Below are 7586 nucleotides of genomic sequence, written 5' to 3'. Positions count from 1 at the left end.
GTTACAAAGGTTTGTCTAATACAAACATCTGTTCATTGCCTAAAGATGTAATACCACCATTGATTTCCCATTATATGTATTGGTTAAACTTGTACTTCTTACAAAAATTTGCAGAATTTATCTTTGTTTCAAACGGAAAAAATACTTGGCATGAGTTAAATTGTATCAAGTCCAGTTCTACAGACAAAGTTTCACATAACATTTAATTGCATATACGAAAATAACTATTACTGAAAGTTAACCAATCAATTTTTAATCTCTTTTCTATCTGTATCAAGCTTTAATGACAATGTGACCGCAAGTTTTCAAAATATTTTATAGAAACACTAAATAAAAATAATAGTATTTTTAAAAACCCAAGATATATGTTTATGACCCAGATTTATTTTTTACTATGATGAATATACTACAACTTTCAAATTTAAAATAAAAAAAATTTCTACCATTTTTTGTAAACAACTGGATGTGACGTACCATGATTTGGTGGAATTTTAGTATAACGAATTGTTATAACATAACATTATTAAATAAAATCTAGTCTTTATGTGTTTACAATTGTGCCTGTAGAACGAACACTAAGAAATTGATATTTACACAGGTAACTGCACAACTTAGAGCATATAGTGGTGAACCTGTATGTAAATCTGTACTGTTGCCATAAATCAGGGATATTCACACAGGTAACTGCAATTCTTAGTATCACTATTAGTGGCCCAAACGTAGTTCTTCGATCTGATCATGCGCAGTTAATTTGTATTAGATTTTGGTTGGTTCCAGTCTCAGTTGGAATACGCCAGTACCACTTCCTGTATGCTTGCCTTGTATGCAAATTGCATTGTTGTATACGAGTTCTATATCAGCTAAAAATGTACATTATTAAATTTTAAAATGATATGTTGAACTCGTGAAGTTTCTGACATATTACAAGGACAACAAACGAAATAGATTCACATATTCAAAAAGTTTTTATTGCCTTTCATAAGTATTTGTCTGCCTTTTACATGTTTTAGTAAGCATCTTTTATACCTTATTCTGCTTTCCGTAAACCATATTCAGACCCTTCTGTCTTCTGGCATTCTGATTTATATTTAAGGAAGGGGGCTCTTCCTGTTTTCAAATTTTTGCCAGATTTTTTTCATGTTGTGCCATTAAGAAAAATCTAATTTATATTTACATATAATGCTTATTGGAACAAAATATGCAAATTATATCAAATACTATAAAGAAACTCCATGAAACCTGTAGGAGTGATGTTTCTTACTTTTTGTCGAATACTCTACATGCTTTTACGCAATTGAGACATAACTATCCTTTATTCAGGCCGATTCTGGGATTAGGTGTGTTGAATCGCAATAATTTTGTCAAACCATATTCATGTCATGAAATTGTAAAAAAACTTAGAAAGAAGCTTTTTTATGGTTACAAGAGGCATCCAGAGCAAAATTTTTTGTAGCTAACGTATGGATATTTCTTGTAAGTTGTGACATTTTGTTATATTTTACAAATCTGCGTATGACTCCCCTGATTACATTGATACCAAGAAAAAGGGATATAAAATTTACACATTAACAAATCAACTTAATTACATAAAAGGGAACATAATATTTACACGCATCCACTATTTGATTATGTTACAATATTAATCTGTTTATGATGATTGATAAAGAGTTTTTTAAATTTAAAAAATCGACATGAATTTATGATTCTTAAATGCTAATGAAAAAGCTTTTTTCTTCAGAAAGGTAATTTATTCAGCATGCATTTTGAGGAGCTTCACAGAAAATTATAATACATTTCTTTAATTTTGTTTTGTTATTTTTTCATAGATTAATGTTTTGAACATAATTGGCGATTCAAGCTTTGCATATCAGAATTCACAAAAGCAACTGAAAATATCTTCTATGCTAATCATAGCTGAATGTTTCAGTACAATGTATCTATTTTAATGTATTGTCATAGAAAATACCATACTTTTATTTTGTTTCTTTTTATTGGAAGCACAACTCATTTCATACTTGAATAGAAATTTGCCATTACCAACTTCCTCACACGCCGTTATTCTTTTTTTTCAATTTGCGTGTGACTTTTTTTGCTTTCAAAGCATACTATTGATGTATACATTTCAACATTTTTTGATGTTATACTTTCAATTCATTTTCTTAAAATCTAATAAAGTAATGGATAGTATCTATTTATAAACCGGATTAAATCTTCAATGCTCTTTAGCTAACAACGAATATTTTTGAGATTTGTTTGAATATAGTATATCATAACTCCTTAGCTATAATGGAAATTAAGATAAATTATATTTATTCGAGGAAACTTCATATGTTTCTCACTTTAGTATTTTGAAAGCTTTTGAAACTAGATTTTTAAGTTGAAATAATAATCATGAAATTGTTTGAAGTTATAGAATTAAATACTCTATAAAAAAAACGCTATTGTCAATCTTGTTTAAACATTAACATGCTCAAATACAAGGACAGAAAACGGCATCGCTTTAACTTCCCTTAAAATCAGATAACAATTTCGTGTACTATAATTTGTAGTCATCAGATTTGATTTGTATGCCACTCATTCAAAAGTACTTTTCCACAATGTCCGGGCTTTGAAGTCATAAAACTTTCGAGTCAGTTTTTTGTTCTCATACCCCAAAACCAACCAATCAAATGCTTGATTTCATGTTTTGAGCATGATTTTTGTGTTCTGAACACTGAGCAAATTTTAATGACTTCAACCCTAAGTGGTAGCATAAGTAAGTATTTCAAATTATCAATATCAAGTATATTGTACAACATCATAAATATAATTATATATACTAAACACGTTTTAATTAAGGACAACGTCACAAATACTAAAATAAGAAATCAAATATTAACCACTATTGACAAGAACATCTAAACTTTCAAATAAAAGTATCATTGACACCAGGATTAAAATTTTGTAAGCCAGATTAGCGTTCCGTCTACAAAAGACTCACCAGTGACGCTCGAATACAAATAGCTAAATATACCAATTAGGTACAAAGTTAAAGAGCATTAAGGACACAAATATCATTAAACCCAAAGTGTATAAAGTGTATAAATCCAAGTCTTAACATTGAATGCGTTCAAAAATTTATCAATTCTTTGCCATGTACCAAGAAATATAAGCAGCCTTGATTGTTGGCCTGAACTGGTAACAAAAGTCAAGTTGTCTATATAGGAAGAAATTAGCAGGACAACGACCAGTTCCTGAAAAAAAATGTTATCACACTATTTTACAACTGACAGCAAAAATTAAAAAAAAAAACCTTGTTATTTGTATCAGTTATACCCAAAATGAATGTTATAATATTTCTTCTTTGTTTTTGTGAACTGAAACGAGTAAAATTATTTCAACTAATTAAATTTCGTTGGGTATTTTTATACGTATACGTATTTTTAGATATTTTTTTAAGATGAACTTACGATCTCGAGTTACACAAAATCTCCATCCAGTTCCTGATTTAGTTATAACAGTATAGATAAACGGATTTGAATGTAACATACACAGATTTGTCAACGTATTGTAGAATAAGATACACATCGAGTATTTAATGAACATCTCATGTCACATTCAGCTATTGATATAGACACCATTGTTTCATCATTGTTCTGATTTTCAAACTTGCCATCAGCCTCTGGCTTATCATGTGCTGATATGATTGTCGTTCCCCTGTATAGTTTAATGAGCAAGTTAATATGAAACAACCCAATTTGCAGTCTCATTTTCCTTGACTTTTTTTTTATAGGATCTGCATGCCAATTGATCACCTTTATATCAAGTGATTCGATTGTTACAGAACACCCACAAAATGACAGAAATTCGACTATTTGTTAACCAAAAGAATATAAAAATCAATTGAAAAACTTAAGCTTCCTTGAATTATATTAATTTTATAATCAAGTTTTCAATGTCGAAACCAACATGGTTATTTAAAATTGTTTTTATTTTCATAGAAATAGTTCATATCAGCGTTTATATTTTTAATCATGTTAATCAACTGTCTGTCTGACTTTGGTAAATTATGTTTTAATTCAGTGATAGCTTGTAAAACAGAAAATAGAAGTTAGAGTAAGTATAATTTAAAACAGTGTATGATACAGCATAGAAAAATATCTAGATCCAAGGAGGTGCGAAAGATACCAAAAGGGACAGTCAAACTCATAGATCGAAAAGAAAACTGACAAGGCCATAGCTAAAATAGAAAAAAAACAAACAGACAAATTTTATTGTACAAGACACAACATAAAAAACTTAAGACTAAGCAACACGAACCCAACCAAAAAAAAATTCGGGGTGATCTCAGGCGCTCCGGAAGGGTAAGAAGATCCCGCTCTACCTGTGTTACCCGTCGTGCTGCTTATGTTATTGCAATTCCAGTAAATAGTCTATTTCAGTAGATCACATTCGTGAAAACGAAAGGGAGCTTAGACATAAGGAACATATCTGATGTCATCAATGAAACGGTTATTCAATCACGGTCAAACAACTTGTAATGGCGTTCGTAAATTTACGAAGGGATGATTTCAACTTCATCATTTTGAACTCTTGGTTTAATAGCTTCCTTGTAAGCAGCAATCCTCTATCAAGGAAATCATGATAGAAAATACAAGCCCGGGAATATCGTATCAATTGGGGAATATATACTCCGTATGCAGGCGCTGCTGGAATATTGCTACATAGAAATGGAAAGTTCACAATTAGGAAGCTGATTTTATCTCTTTTGTTGTACATTTTGTTTTCAACCGACCCTGATTGTCAATTTCTAGAAATAAGTCAAGGTATGAAGCAGACTTAACTGTATCTGTAGTATCCTTTTTCGCTAGTTCGATGGGATGGTCTATTAATTTTGTCATAAAGCGCGAGGTTTGACTTGCCACAAAACCAGTTTCAATCCACCATTTTTTTTTTCTTAAAATGTCCTACCATTTTTTCCTTAAAATGTCCTGTACATGTCTAAAATATGGCAATTGTTATATAAAAGTTATTCTATGTATGTTACATTGTCCCTTACATTGTTTTTGTTGCACTTCAGTGTTTCTGTTGTTTCGTTGTTTTCCAATTGAAGCGTGTTTCCTTCGGATTTGTTTCCCCACAATCGTTTTATAACTTTTGAACTGCGGTCTTCTAATGGTTCCTTTATTTTTCCATGTTGATACCCACGGGGATTAAAACCCATCAATGGCATCGATCCAGTGGTTGTAAATATCAATGATAATTCATGTCATCTTTGAAATTCTGACTACTATGATAAAAAAGATTTGGTTTTTAGAAGTTTGGTTGTACCTGTAGAAATCTTATTTCAAATGGCATAGCACATCCTCATTTTTACGGAGAAGTTTTTTACCATGCCTGGAAATAAAAAAAAACATAAGATAAACTTATTCTTAAAAGATAACAATTCAACACTATAATTATATCACTAAATAATGTTTTGATTGGTACCAATATTGATTCAGTTTTCAGTAACATGAGTAAATTATAAGCAAACTAAATAGCATGGTTAAATATAAATTTACATCATGGCTTTACAATCTGTCAATACGTATATTTTGGCTTTGTCATATTTGTCCCTGACTGTTTTTGATGCCTTTACATTAAATATATTGAATGTTGGAAGGGTATTGATTGATGATGTAGTCTTAGAGGCACGATTATATTCTATTAGATGTATTAAACATAAGAAGATGTGGTATGAGTGCCAAAATGACAACTCTCCAGCCAGTTCACAATTTGTAAAAGTAAAGAGATCAAAGTATGGCCTTCACGCCGAACAGCAAACTATAAAGGACAAGATAACTAGTGTGAACCCATTCAATCAGAAAAAAACTACCGGTTTAATCTTTATAAAAAATACAAGAAACGAAAAACACATACAACTTCCCAAAAACACTTATTTGAAGGAACGATCGATAGTTGTCATATGGTGCAATGGTAAAAGATGTATTCTGCTATTGTGTATTGCGTAAAGAGAATGGTGTAATGATGTATGAGGGATGGTGTGATTGCGTAATGTGTACATAAAGTGTGGTTATCAAAATTTAAAGATATTCAAAATATTGATAAGAACCGATTTCTAATTGTGTACATTAATTTACAATATGATGATCAAATTTCGGTTTTCAAAAGTAAATAAATCATTTTGTAGTCCAAGCTTTCTTTGAAATAAAACTGCATTATGGGTAATTTTAGATGGTTTGAGATTGAGGTGTATGGTGCAAAGTTGTAACGTGTATGAAGTATTGACACAGGGTGTGTGGTGTAAAAGTGTATGATGAATAACGTAATGATGTAATAATGTATGGTGTTAGTGGAAAATTTACACCATTCAAAGAATTATCACATCAACAACCAAAAGCCACTAAGCAACAGGTTCATGACTTAGGACAAATTAAATCAGTGCCTTTTTGTGCTAGCTGTCAGTAGCTGGGTCTACTCTCAGATATGTACTTATGTCTTTTTTTTTGATGGGATGTAAAACCACCCGGCCATGTCCAGTCTGTGTTCTCTCAGATGTATATCTAAATGTATGTGTACCCATCTGATGAATGAATTCGTTTTCAACTACTTTTTTATAGTTTGTTCTTATGTTGTACTTTTACATCTCTGTACCAGGTTGAGCTCCGGCTAACATGTTAAAACCAACATATCCTATATGTAAAATTGAGAATGGAAATGGGGAATGTGTCAAAGAGACAACAACCCGACCAAATAAAAAACAACAGCAGAGGGTCACCAACAGGTCTTCAATGTAGCGAGAAATTCCCGCACCCGGAGGCGTCCTTCAGTTGGCCCCTAAACAAATATATACTAGTCCAGTGATAATGAACGCCATACTAATTTCCAAATTGTACACAAGAAACTAAAATTAAAATAATACAAGACTAACAAAGGCCAGAGGCTCCTGACTTGGGACAGGCGCAAAAATGCGGCGGGGTTAAACATGTTTGTGAGATCTCAACCCTCCCCCTATACCTCTAACCAATGAAGTAAAGTAAACGCATAACAATACGCACATTAAAATTCAGTTCAAGAGAAATCCGAGTCTGATGTCAGAAGATGTAACCAAAGAAAATAAACAAAATGACAAAAATACATAAATAACAACAGACTACTAGCAGTTAACTGACATGCCAGCTCCAGACTTCAATTAAACTGACTGAAAGATTATGATTTCATCATATGAACATCAGGCACAATCCTTCCCGTTAGGGGTTTAGTATCATACCATCATAACATATATGAGAAGAACATAACCCGTGTCATGCCAACAACTGTTTTTAAAAAAATAATGTGTTTAGTTCCGATGCAAAGACCTTATCAGTGACTCAATATTAACGCCAGAATATGCAATCTTTAATGACTTGACAACAGTATCGTAATTATATCCCTTCTTAATAAGTCTATTCAAAGGTTTTGTAAGTTTCTGAGGTGAATACTGACACCTTTGTGCTTTATAAAGAATATTACCATAAAAAATTGGATGTAAAATACCTGAACGTATTAGAAGTCTGCATGTTGAGCTATATTTACGAATGATGTCTTTATACCGATGATAAAAT

This window comes from Mytilus edulis, chromosome 12, assembly GCF_963676685.1.
Source record: "Mytilus edulis chromosome 12, xbMytEdul2.2, whole genome shotgun sequence".
In the NCBI taxonomy this organism is placed as follows: Eukaryota; Metazoa; Mollusca; class Bivalvia; order Mytilida; family Mytilidae; genus Mytilus; species Mytilus edulis.
This window is presented reverse-complemented; position numbering follows the sequence as displayed.